Below are 14374 nucleotides of genomic sequence, written 5' to 3'. Positions count from 1 at the left end.
GGGTTTGGATCAAAAGTGTCTAACTCTGGCCCATCTACTTGGATTTGCATTAAAGCAGACATGGTGTCACTTTTAAGGGACGTACGGAGCTCATTTTTTATTCGGTTCATGCTGCTAAACCCCCGTTCACATATTGCTGTTGTTGGACTGATGGAAAGCATGATTTCTAAAATTGGAAGGACATGTTTAACTTCTTCTGGGCGTTTTTTCAATAGCTGAGTGAAGAGGGATACAGGCTGCAACAACCTCTGATGAAAGACGTACAGTTTAAAATCTAGCCACTCTCCAGGGGCAGACTCAATTTCTTCATCAGTAAGTACCTTTTTGTAGTACTGTACAAGGTCCTCAAATTCTTGATCCCCAAAAACTCTAATCTTTTCAACAGAGTCTGGCCACAAAGTAAAATCAAAAATGTTAAACAAAGAATGCGGCTTGCCTGAGATGTGCTTCAGAAAGCGGTCACTCATAAATGAAAGAGCATTCTCTATTAACTCAATAGTGTCTTCCTTGACACTAGTTTCATTAGAGCTGCCTTTTCTAGTAGGCTTTGCCTGTATTAGTAACGGGACCCCTGCGAAATTTCCATCTTTAAAAAGCAATTGAAATTGTGTTAGTGCTTTTCCTGGCTTTGTTTTCAGCAGTATTAGCTTCTGTTGAAGCACCTCGATTCTTCTTGCAACTTCAGAAATAAGAGTATCTTCTTGTTGAAATGCCTTAGACACTTGCTGAAGCAGCTCTGTGAAGTCTATCATGAAGTGCAAGAAATAAAGAAACTTCTCCGACTTCATGTCATGAAGCAATCCTTTGGCTTTGTTTGAATATTCATCAGTACCAGTAGCAAGGTGCTCAAGATGAAGTACTGTAGCTTCCCAGTTTGTCTTAAGCGCTGTTACTGCCCTGTGCTGACTTGCTACCCATCTGATTTGCTGCAAGCCACCAAAATGTTGTAACTGCTCTTCCAGATTATCAGCTATCTTTTTAAGTTCCCTTCTCCGCTTAGGTGAATAATAATATAGTTTGAAACATCCTTTGAGCACCTCTTCAAATTTGGATATGTATGAACTCTTTTTTTAACATCACACACAGCAAGCTCTAGGTTGTGAGCTACACAGTGCACAACTGCAATGTGATTGCAATTGTCCCATCCTTGATGCTTGGAGACTTCGTCCAGTAGCTGCTTCACAGCACCAGATTTAGTACCGAGGTTCACAGCAGCTCCATCTGTATTCAGACCAATGCATTTCTGGCTCAGAATATCCAGAGATATGCCCATGCTTTCCAGGCCAACCATAATAGCATTTTTCACTCCGGACGCAGTGGAGTTTTTCATGCTGACAATGTCACACAGATGGGTAACAAGGGTGCCTTCACAAACAAATCGTACATAAATAAGTTCCTGTTCCTGAATTCCTTTGTCAGTTGACCCATCTGACAGAACACTGATGAACCTAGCATTTTCTATTTGGGATCGAATTGACATTTTTAGGGTCTCGGAAATTGCTATTACAAAGTTACGGCATGCATGATCAGTCATATAATTTTCGACATTCCACTCAGGATTGTTCTTTTTCTGCAGTGAGCAGAGTTTTGGAAACTTAATAAAAGCCTCACCTTGTTTTGCGATATAATAGGCTGTATTAAATAAAATGTTTAAGTGCCGGATATTTTTTTCATGCATTTTTGTGATCGATTTGGCTATGCAGGTCTCCTGTGGCTTTTGAATTGCAGCTTCATGTAATATGCATTTTTCATGCAATTTGCTCTTGTGGTGCCATTCCAACGTCTCCCTTTTGAATTTTTCTGTCACACCAACATATAGGGAAGACTTAGTATCTGCAAGAATAGGAAATTTCCTACAAACTCCACAATACAAAACTTGAGATTTTTTAAAACTGGGCTCAACTAGGTCAGCAGCAGCTCCATTACTTTCCTGTTCTTCAATCACTGCCCACTTGAAATCTTCAAGCCATTTCTGTTGTACAACTCTCTGTCTTTTTTTTTTATCATACTCCCTTTGCTTTTGGTGGATTTCTTCTAATCTCCTTTTTCCAACTGCTGAACTCTCTCCTGCATTATTCATTGGAGTTTTAGCTCCAGTTTTTCCGGCCAACCACAACCTGATGTCTGCCATTGCAGCTGCACTCTCTGCCTGTTGTCTGCCTTGTCCTCACTAGTTAGCCAGCACTGACTCACTGACTGCTTCTGTCCGCTTTGAGCTAGAATCAAAAACAACAAACTCACTGTAACTAATTTAAAAATTTACCATGAAGTTTGTACAAAACTACAATACTGGCTTATAACATTTGCTTTCAATAATTAATAACATATGATGGTTCCAATATAAATTTGTATGCATCAGATCTGTAACTCAGTGTGGCACTCTCAGGTTCGCACAAAAGCACCCCAATTTGGAAATGCGCTCTAATGGTACTGAACGATGTGCAACACCAGTGCAGCTTCTAAAATAACTCACTATTGAGACTAGTCTGCTCTTGAGTATTGCGGGTGGTTCTAATATGGGGGAGGCTTATACCTGGTCAGTAAAAGGTCTGCCTGACGCTTCCCCCTCCCAAAGCCTAACTCTGGGGGGGTTCCCTAAGGGGGGGCCGAGAAAAAAGGGGGGCCCCAAAACGCGTTTTTCCCATTCATTTTTCCATAGGGCGTTTGGCCTCACTTTTAGCTCGAACGGCTGAATGGATTTGCACGAAACTTGGCAAAATTGTAGGGACTGTTAGCCCGATGTGCCTTTGCTGGGTCTCAATATATGTGCTCCAGTGGATTTTGAGAAATTAACGTTTAAAAAAACAGATATATCTGTGACAGCGTCCCGGATAGCGCACCAGTTCGCGTACTTTTCGCGTAACGGAGCTTTGCGAAGCGAAGCTGATTGGCTGTCCGGTGTCTGTCAACATTCTAAACAGTCCGGAGCGGCCGCCATCTTGTCTCTCGGTAGGATTGAGAGACAAGAGGAGGCCAAAACAAAGGGTGAAATGAAGGAAAGGGGGCAAGGTAGACCCCTTCTGACCCCCTAGGATTGATGAGGGGGATATTAAAGTGCCCCGCGGGGCCAAAAAAAATCGATTTTTTGTCATAGAGGCGCAAATCGGTACGTGAACCGGGCAGCTAACCGGGCAGCTAACCGGCAGCGTAACGGGAGTCTGAGGAGAAGCTGATTGGCTGTCAACAGTGTAAACAGTCTGGAGCGGCCGCCATCTTGTCTCTCGGTAGGATCGAGAGACAAGAGGTGGTGAAAAACGAAGGGGAAAATGAAGGAAAGGGGGCAAGGTAGACCCCTCCTGACCCCCTAGGACTGATGAGGGGGATATTAAAGTGCCCCACGGGGCAAAAGAAAAAAAAATTGCGCTTTTTCACGGTAGAGGCGTTTCCCGGTACGCCAACCGGGCAGCTTACCGACAGCGTAACGGGAGTCCGACATCTTGTGTTTTTTGAGCGTCCGGTTTGCGTACCGGGTAGCGTTCCGGTAAGTGTAACAAGGGGAAAACCAAGAGAAACAGTAAAATAAAATTTAAAGGAATAGATTTCCACCAAACTTGGCAAAATTGTAGGGACTGTTTGTTTGATGTGCCTTTGCAAGGCCTCAAGATATGTGCACGTGTGGATTTTGTCTAATTAAGGTTAAAAAAAATATATATATCGGTAAGCGTGCTCTGGCGCGCTTACGTTACGGGTTTTGTTTGCGCTGCAGAGACGATACGTCACGTTTATGCAACGTGTCATGAGGCGTCTCACGTGGCTACGTGATACGTCATGTAATAAAGAATATATTTTACAGCTATAGATATTAGCTTTTAAAAAACCAATGAAATTCACTGAAAAAACCATAGGTTATAGACCATATATAGTTAGGAATTTGCATTTACAAAACCTTGAAAATTCACTGAAAAAGCCATTGGTTATAGACCATATATAGTTAGGGATTAGCATTTACAAAACCTTAATTTACTCGCACAAAACCATAGAAATTCGCATATATAGTTAGTTGCAATAACAATATATATCGCGCACCCACAATCCACTGGTGATGATGTCACATATTACATCATTCATGACATGGTCAGTGACATCACTGATGACATCACTGATGACATCTCAAATGACATCACTGATGACATCTCAAATGACATCACTTTTCTTTTTCAGGAAGTGAAGTGAAAAAGAAAAATTGGCTACAAACAAAGGGATTCGTGAAGTGCTACCACTGCAAAGCCTGTGAAATTGCAAAACCAACCCAGGAAATAACTATGCCTGACAAAAAAATCTGGAAAATCAACGAATGCATTACTTGTAACAGCAGATACACAGTATATATGATTGAATGCCCGTGTAAACTAAGGTATATTGGAAGCACAATTTGCGAATTAAAAAAACGTATCCTTGAACATGTCCTTGCAACAGTGCATAAAGACAGAAGCAACGCAGTTGCTAAACACATGGAGTCAGATCATAATGGAGACTGGAAGCAATTGTGTTTCTGGGGCATTGAGACACTGAACCCATCACCCAGAGGGGGACACAATGAAAAACAGCTACGACGCAAGGAATCAAAACATATCCTTGGCTTCAGAACAATGACCCCATAGGGGCTAAATCAATCGGAGGAGCTTTACATACACTTATGAATGGACTAAAATTGACTTCCGCAAATTCCCGTCTGTCGTGTACTACATTTTAATGAAATTTGTCCCAGTTTTATTTTTCCACTCCCCCACCAGTTTTCACCTTTGTTTCAAGCTCACTCAGGAAAGTACACAATTGGAAGCAATATATGATGACATGTAGAAATGCCCACTGGAGGGCTATATTTTGTTTTGTTTTGTTGTGTACATTAATTAATCAACATGCTGAATTATGAATACCATGCACATGTAGAAATGCCCACTGGAGGGCTATACCTTGTTTGCGTATTAATTAATGAATATGTTAAATTGCGAATACCATGCCCACTGGAGGGCTGTACTCCCTGAGATAAAACTGGTTACAGAACCAACAGTGTCAGAGGGGAGCTATTAATGAATAGATCACCCCACACAATCTGCCAATCATTTAGCAATTAGCATAATGGCTATGCCCTCATAATTACTAACCTGGAATAAGTATTACACACCAAAACAAGGCTAAACTACAAGTCCCAGAATTCTAAGCATGAAAGCCATGTACCATGTGACAAGGGGGCGTGTCTAATTATGTTGTTTGTTGGTTCTTTATAACTGTTGAGCGACACACAGTACACTGACCGTGATCAAGACAGCGGACGCTGTCGAAACGCGTTGGTTGCTATATTGTTTTATGACCCCTGATGGATTTATGAATTACATTGAAAAATTGCACCAGACGAACGATTACAGTCTGTTTCTTTCTGCGACTCCACTCCTCCCCTTTGGTGGGGAAACCCTGTTGAATGCATAGCGGTCTGGCTCGACCGCAGGAGTAACGCGACCAGGATCTAGTAGCGCCTAACGGAAGAAAAGGGAGCCAATTGGTGTATATATATATATATATACAATGCATATTTATAAATATGCAGCCTTCGCCATACTAGTGTCATATATTCCAAAATTCCATCGAAAATTATTCATTTGAAAACACTTAAACAAACATATAAAATAATATTTTCATGACACCGAGAAAATACCTTTAACTTGTTTTTGAACATAGCCTTTATTTTCAGAGGAAAAAAGGCAAGGTCATAGAGGCAGATTAGCCTAGAGAGGCTGCATATGGAACACTCAGATAAAATTGGTGCAGTGCTTTTAAGACTTCCAGGTTCTCATCATGCCCCACAGGTAACAGTCAGATCTTTTTGACGGCGTATAAACATTGTATTCATAACATGAGTAACAGATACATTGTTATGGACATGGTATTCGCCCGGGGAGGAGGGAGGGTTGATTATGACTTTGACGAGTATAACCCTTGAAGAGAACTAGGATTATAGGTAAGTAACTTATCCTGCTCTTCCAGGGGATACTCATGAAGTCATAAGCACTGCATAGAGTAGCAAGCTGTAAAGATGAAAGTCACACCAGTAGATGGCTGATGAATGAGGGATTTATTCTTCAGTATAACAGGATATAAGGAAAACATCCTATCCACACAGCATTACAGGAGCAACTGCTTAAAAGGAACATTCACTGGAACATTGGAATCTCATTCTAGAACAGTATGAGGAAAGCAGTCTCAAGCAATGGTAACAAGATAAAACAAAGCATAGATAAAAACAAGTAAAGATATTACACACCTTTCACCTTTACACAATTATTTCAAGACAAAATCATGAAGAGACGGTGGAATTTTCTTAACACGACAACTCCACCTCAACATGTCTTTTTTTACGGATGTGTTTCATTACGTACATCAGGCATGACTGAGACATTTTTTTTTAAAGGAGCAATTCTATTTAAATTCCATATGCGACCGTCACTCAGCTTGACAGCATTTTGGAAACATTTTTTAACAACAAAAGTAGAAGAAAATTTCGATAAACCACTACATTTCTGGGGTAGGGGAACTTTCACTCTGTCACCCACCTGTACTTGAGTGTGTGAAATAGCATGTCTGTTGTCAAAATAATTTTTCCTTTTTACAGATTTTGATATTTGAAAGTCATTGTGATTGTTCTTAGCATCAGCTCCTGAAACTTTCTCAGGAATAAAATCAACACTTTTGTCTCTCATTCATGACTGAAAAAGTTGGGTATTAGAACTTTGACCTCTAAATAGTTCAAACAGAACTTTATTAGTGGTGGAAGGAGGAGTGAGTCGATAGATCTTTGCACACTCAGCAATTTCTAATTTCCAATCTTTTCTCTGGACTCCAGCCAAATGTATAGACTCCTTAAATACTCGATTGAACCTCTCTACCATCCCGTTAGTTTCGGGAATAATAGAGAGAACACCGCTTGTGTTTAACCCCATTCTTTGTCAAGTACTCCTCCATTTCTCTTGAGACCAACTGGACCCCATTATCAATCAAAAGAGAGTCGGGAAGACCCTCTCTGGAAAAAAATCTCTTCTAGAAAATTGATAACGTCTTTGGACTCAGTGCTCCTTACAATCTTGATTTCTAGCCACCTAGAGAACATGTCAACCAGAACTTACACAAAGTATTGACCAGAAGAACCAGAAATCGGTCCAAGAATATCGAGAGCAATTTCTTCCCAACACCTTGTAGGTTCTTTGCGTATTACCATTGGTTGAACTCTCGCAAATAAGGTTTTATCACATGTATTACACGTATCACAATCTCTCACCACCCGTTCAATTTGTAGATCGATACCTGGCCACCAAAAGTGCATACAAATTCTTTCTTTAATCTTAGACATACCAAGATGTCCTAAGTGAGCTTGATGAATGATTCTTGATCTGACACAGGTGGGAGGCACGAGTTTCATACCCCTCCATAAAACACCAGAACTGAAGGACAATTCATCACGAACATTCCAGTATTTGCAAACATCTTCATCAAGACCTTTCATACTTTTCCACCCTTCGGTCACCAACTGAGATACGTTCATAAGAACCACATCTTCAATAAAAGAATCTTTCCATTCTTTTTCACTCAAAACATCCGTAATAATTTCACATACCTTGCACCCATCGTCATCCCACAAATCACCAAATTTTACAGGATCAAGATTAGAATTGATTTTAACAAGGCGAGAGAGACAATCAGATACTTTGTTTTCAACACCAGATATATAATTCACCACAAAATCATAATCTACAAATTCCTGAGGAAACGGATTCTAAGCTTTTTGTAAAGAGATCCTTCAATGGTTTATGGTCTGACCTAACAATGAAGGAGTTTCCCCATAGACTTTTTTTTAATTTTCTTATGGCCTAGAAGATGCATAAGGTTTCCTTTTCTATGACAGAGTATTGAATTTCTGCTCCCACAAGCGCTCTAGAAAGAAAAATGATGGTCAATTCTTTACCGTTTCTCACTTGTACAGTTCCCAGTGTTGTGTTTCTATCTAGGACCCTAATTCGATATTCCCGATTCATGCCCTTATGTGGTTATAATCAATAATATCCTGGTAAAGGCATAAGAATCATATCCATATTCAGTAATAGCCCATGCAGTCCAAAGCACAGCACGGCTACTCCCATCAACTCCTAGAAAGCACAACGCGTTCTTTAAACAAACCAAGCCTCCAGCAGCCCGGGAAATCCCCCCTGCTTTTGTTTTGATTTGAACAAGAACTCCTAGAGTCCAGAAAGAACCGTTAGTTCTTAGTGACGTCTTATGTCCAACCTTAGGTCAAACTCGGCACCTTTCAGGTATAAATTTACCAATAGTTGCCTTAAGCAAACACACAGTGGTTTGGAGCAGCGCGGCTATCTACTTGCCCGAGAGCCCAGCTGATGCGAGAGCCCACGGAAGCCGCCCCTCCCGTTTGACGCACTGAGAGAGACGCTGTCTTTTTCTCCAGCCCAGAAAATCCAGCTCCGGTGTTTCCAGCCTACCCTTGCGGGTTGCTGGGGGATCGAGTCCTGAAGAAAGAGATACCAGACCTCCCACATTCTATTACCAAGGTACGGAGCTGACTAAACCCATAAGAGAATTCTTGATGCAGATTCTTGGCAAAACAATCTTTACCAACTTAACTTAAACTGCTGCTTACTTACTCCTTCCCAAGTATTAGGCTTAGGTCAGGTACACCGAGGTAGGCGTAGTTAGAAGCACCAGTTGAGTACGTTAGTCAATGTTTTTATGTATGTATATATTTTATCCATTTTAAAGTACCATATGGCTAAGAAACCATATCAATGCTTTTACAGTATTATTTCATAATACTACTTTTACTGTACGCACTTTACTTTATGATAAGTATTGCAATTGTGGCAATTCATTTCTCTTGCATGAGAAAGAAGACTGCTCAATAAATAACACCTTTTATTGAAAACGCCTGTCTCTCTATTTCTCTGCACTCTGGTGAAACTAAGTATGATTGGTTGACTGAGTGAAATAGCTGCCTATGGTTTTCACACGACTCTAGAGATACACTCTTATTCTGAGGGAGCAAAGTTGTCATGTTTATGCAGTTTTCAGAAACTGAATCCCTTCTTGTCTGAATCAGGGAAGTTCATCCCTCCCTATTCATTCAAGAAAGTTTCTAGTGACCTCTGAGCTAGCTGGCGCAAACCTAAATTAAGTTTAACATAGTCAGTAGAGACCTAGATGACCTCAGTCCTACGTCTACACTGCTGTTTATGTTATTCCAATTCGCAGAGCCTATTGGGAATATAGGAACTACACTACACTACTTGAGAAAGCGGTCAAATACCTGTTTTCAGCTGCAATGTTTTGACAGAAGAATCCATTAGAGATATCTAATGTTGTTTTATATCTTTTGCGCACAATGTTATTCATTAGTGCTGCACTATGTGAGTTTTGTACTGCAAATGTTTTACAACAGGAGTTAAGGTGTCTGTAGTCAAAAACTAGACGATATGAATCGTCTGGCTTGGAGACAGGAAACAAAGGATTGTTCATTTGTGAGGTGCATGTTTCAATTACCCCTTGATATTCAAGTTGATCTAAGATCTCTATGACTTGCTTTTTTGCTTCTTGTTTAACTGGGTACTGTCTTTGTGCAGTGGGTTGATTTTTTAACTGGATTTTGTGGTGAGGAGAGTCCTCATCCCATCCTACATGATTTTTATATAAAGCAGGAGCTTGAGCCACTGCCCATTTTCTTGCCAATGTGTATTTTTTATGAATCTGAATATGATTTGAGAAGGCAGGCATAATCATTTCTTCGCCATGAGGGCACTCCCTGACAAACTCTGGTGGCCAGTCTTTTTCAGCTAACAGGATGTCATAGCCTTTAGAAAGTTTATCCCAAAAGAGACCTTTTATTTTCCTAGTTTTATCTGCCTCTATACATAATGTTATTTCATATAGTTTATAGGGGCACACTAACTCGTGTGTCCGCAGTTTTCACCTGAATGTATTCATTTGTGTCCACTGTCTCCAGAAGATTCATCGGGATCTTGCGAGCTATTGTCACTTCTGCTGCGCTGTCTAGCATTGTCTGTGCCCACTCTCCGTTTTTCAGTTGTGTCCTCAGAATTCTCGGCATGTTTAATCTTAATACTTGCTACCTTCTTTCTGGGATATTGTAATTTTTTACTTTGATGAGCAGGTTCCTTGTCTTTGGACTTGACGTGCTCTTCTCTGTGTTCTGACCGTCCTCTTCTTTCCGATTTCTGTGAGGAAGTCTGAAAAGATCGAGAGGGACGTGTATCAACATCTTGATATCTATCAGGTTTTTTCAAATTATCCCTATTTCTAAGGTTGTATTTTTTCTCAGAGGGCTCCCTTTGGGGAGACTTGTTTCCTCGGTCTGGAGATGTTTCTATCCGTTGAGAAGACCTTTCTCTGGACTGGAATCGTTTTTCCCTGGGAGTGGACTGTTTATTACCATCCCAACTCCTTTTTGGAGTATTTAAATTATTTGTAATAAATGTTTTTTCAGGATTTTCAGTTAGTTGGGGTTTTACCGGTTTCCCACCCAAACTATCTCTTCCTAGCTCTTCATATGATTTTTCTATGATTCTGGCGAGTTCAAATGGTTGGTCTGCTATATCTGTTTCCTTCAATTTCTGGGAAATACTTTATATCGTCCTTTGCCAATTGAACTAATTCTCTATATGCCTTTGTTAATTCTTTTAGTTTAACTAGGAGTTCTTCGCTTGACATTGTTTCAATGTCTGGGTGTGTTGCGTAGCTGGCTAGAACCGGCCCCGTTGCTCCTGGTCTACCTAGTGGACCGAGCCTGGTGATGTGATTTTGATGTTTTAGGGCGTCTTTAAACCAGAGATGGTGCTCTTGGTAATTTAGTGGGATTTCAACCTACTCGAAAGGAGTGTATTCATCCAGAGGTTCCTCTATTTTGTAATAGTGGAAGTCTTTTGTCACAGCGTGTGCTGCTGGAAAATGTATCCATGAATAGAATACCTCTGTCTGCCGATATTCATGTGCCTCTACCACAAATATGACTGTACCACCTCGTGATGTCAGTCCATTTTCTATAAGTTTAAGAGTTATAGTTCTCCTTACATTGACCGGGAAGAGTATAGCACTGGGGTCATTTTCTTGGAGAGTTGTGTCTTCCTCTATTAGTTGAGCTGCCATTCAAGCTCTTTCGTCGTCGCTTTCGGACATTTTTTATTGACTGAAAGTTTTTTGTTGCAGATCGAGTTTCAAGGAAACAAAGATTAGGTGCACAATATTTTGGAACACTGTATCCTTCAACGTTGACTAAACCAAAAACTAATACATAGGATTCTCATCCTACTAAGTTCCGGCGGATATTAACCTTTCACCCACTCCAGACGTCTTTTGGAGTTTTTACGGGTAAAAAGGGGTCTGTGTGAAAAAGCACAACTGAGTTACTCTAGTGTCTTGCGTTAGATTATCACCTTACCAAACGTTGGGTGCCATGCAGTGTAGTTCCTATTTTCCCAATAGGCTCTGCGCATTGGAATAACATAAACAGCAGTGTAGACGTAGGACTGAGGTTATCTAGGTCTCTACTGACTATGTTAAACTTAATTTAGGTTTGCGCCAGCTAGCTCAGAGGTCACTAGAAACTTTCTTGAATGAATAGGGAGGGATGAACTTCCCTGATTCAGACAAGAAAGGATTCAGTGTCTGGCAACCGCATAAACATGACAACTTTCCCCCCTTAGAATAAGAGTGTATCTCTAGAGTCGTGTGAAAACAATAGGCAGCTATTTCACTCAGTCAACCGTGCATACTTAGTTTCACCAGAGTGCAGAGAAATAGAGAGACGGGCGTGTTCAATAAAAGGTGTTATTTATTGAGCAGTCTTCTTTCTCATGCAAGAGAAATGAATTGCCACAATTGCAATACTTATCATAAAGTAAAGTGCGTACAGTAAAAGTAGTATTATGAAAAAATACTGTAAAAGCATTGGTTTCTTAGCCATATGGTACTTTTAAATGGATAAAATATATACATACATAAAAACATTGACTAACGTACTCAACTGGTGCTTCTAACTACGCCTACCCCGGTGTACCTGACCTAAGCCTAATACTTGGGAAGGAGTAAGTAAGTAGCAGTTTAAGTTAAGTTAGTAAAGATTGTTTCGCCAAGAATCTGCATCAAGAATTCTCTTAAGGGTTTAGTCAGCTCCGTACCTTGGTAATAGAATGTGGGAGGTCTGTTATCTCTTTCTTTAGGACTCGATCCCCCAGCAACCCGCAAGGGTAGGCTGGAAACACTTGAGCTGTATTTTCTCGGCTGGAGAAAAAGACAGCGTCTCTCTCAGTGCGTCAAACGGGAGGGGCGGCTTCCGTGGTCTCTCGCATCAACTGGGCTCTCGGGCAAGTAGATAGCCGCTCTGCTCCAAACCACCGTGTGTTTGCTTAAGGCAACTGTTGGTATATTTATACCTGAAAGGTGCCGAGTTTGACCTAAGGTTGGACATAAGACGTCACTAAGAACTAACAGTTCTTTCTGGACTCCAGGAGTTCTTGTTCAAATCAAAAAAAAATCAGGGGGGATTTCCCGGGCTGCTGGAGGCTTGGTTTGTTTAAAGAACCCGCTGTGCTTTCTAGGAATCGATTGGGGTAGCCGTGCTGCGCTTTGGACTGCATGGGCTATTACTGAATATGGATATGATTCTTATGCCTTTATCAGGATATTATTGATTATAACCACATAAGGGCATGAATCAGGAATATCGAATCAGGGTCCTAGATAAAAACACAACATCAGTCCCTTTGAGCTGGCATCCGTAAGAAGAATCGACTTGGCAGAGGTGTCAAAACTCTGAAGCGAAGGTGCATTACCTAAAGCTTTTTTAATGTCATCAAACTCAGCCTTACCTTTGGGAGACCATACAAATTGTGTACCCTTTTTCAAGTGTGACCTTAGAGCATGCATGCGTGAAGCAAACTGAGAAACAAATTTATTGTAATACTCCCCCATCCCAAGGAAGGTAACTAACTCATCTCTATTCTGAGGTTCAGAGAGACCTTCAATGGTTTTAACTAAGTGATCTCTAGGTTTTATACCTCCTTTAGTCCGTTTGTGCCCCAAATAATCTAATTCAGAAAGATTGAACTTGCATTTATTCTCGTGAAGTGTCAGACCATGAGATTTAAATCTGAACAAAACAGCTCTGAGCCTCTCATCATGTTCTTTTTGTGACACACCACGTACAAGAACGTCGTCTTGGTATATTTTAACACCTGCCAACCTCTGTAAAACGTCTTCCATGGCTCTTTGAATGACTGATGCAGCTGAGTTGAGACCAAAAGGAAGACGTGTAAATTTATAAGTTCCAAAAGGTGTAATGAAAGATGTCAAGTTCATTGAATCAATATCTATTTTGATTTGGTGATATGCTGCCCTCAGGTCTAAGGTAGAAAATACTTCTGCCCCTTATAATTGAGTTAACATCTCAGAAATATTTGGGAGGGGATATTTGTCTGTGATAACTGCACGGTTGAGGTTCCGAAGATCAACACACAGCCTAATCTCTCCAGAATCTTTGCGAGCCAAAACGACAGGAGCCAACCAATCGCTCACCTCGGTTCCACTATGATACCCTTTATTTTGAGTTTCTCCAATTGATTTCTCATAGACTCTCTTAATGCTATGGGTACACTAGGTACTTGACATGAGACTGGAATGGCGTCCTCCCTGAGAATAATCTTATGAGTATAGTCTAAGAGACACCCCAATTTCTCTTTAAAAACATCTTCAAACTCAGAGCATAAGTCTTGTTTTTGAGCAACGTTAGCTAGTTTCTCTGTTTCGTTAACTAGTTTCTTTGTATCATCAACTTTACACACTGAAGTATTCTCAACATGATTAGCTGGAGGGGTAAAAGAAACTTTTATTACAATACAAGGGGCAGGAAAAAAATGCTAATATGACCCTTAACTTTGACTTGGGTATGGGGGCACAGAAGGCAAACCAGGTGACGGAGATTAAAGCGACTAGGTAAAATGGTTGACAAATTCAGCGAGGGTGAAAAGCAGGGAAAAGCGTGCAAAGGGAAGGCATGGGTGAAATACAGAAAAAAGAAAGTCGAAGGAAAGAGGACACAATGAGAAGGGGGCAATTGGCGGTACAGGGGAAAGTGCTTCGAGAGAAAAAATAATGGAAGAAGGTAAAGCGGAGGAATGTACCAAGTGCGACTCCGTAGGAAGTCAGGATCGCTCACTAAAGTTTAAACGGGGGGGTGGGGGAGGAGCAGTATCTGGCGGGGCGCTAAATTAAAGATCGCATATAGCGCTTTCTTGTTCTAGATCCCTTCTAGTTTATGAATCTCTGGTTCAGGGGAGGGGTGGATACGTGGAAAGAGCTACTA

General features: G+C 40.8%; 1 pseudogene; it reads right to left on the bottom strand.

The window, feature by feature from the left end:
- Window positions 1–1041: 1041 nt before the first annotated feature.
- On the bottom strand, window positions 1042–2131 carry LOC147710841 (zinc finger protein 862-like; annotated as a pseudogene).
- Window positions 2132–14374: the final 12243 nt, after the last annotated feature.

This window comes from Lissotriton vulgaris, chromosome 5 (assembly GCF_964263255.1).
Source record: "Lissotriton vulgaris chromosome 5, aLisVul1.2, whole genome shotgun sequence".
Taxonomy (NCBI): domain Eukaryota; kingdom Metazoa; phylum Chordata; class Amphibia; order Caudata; family Salamandridae; genus Lissotriton; species Lissotriton vulgaris.
This window is presented reverse-complemented; position numbering and strand designations above follow the sequence as displayed.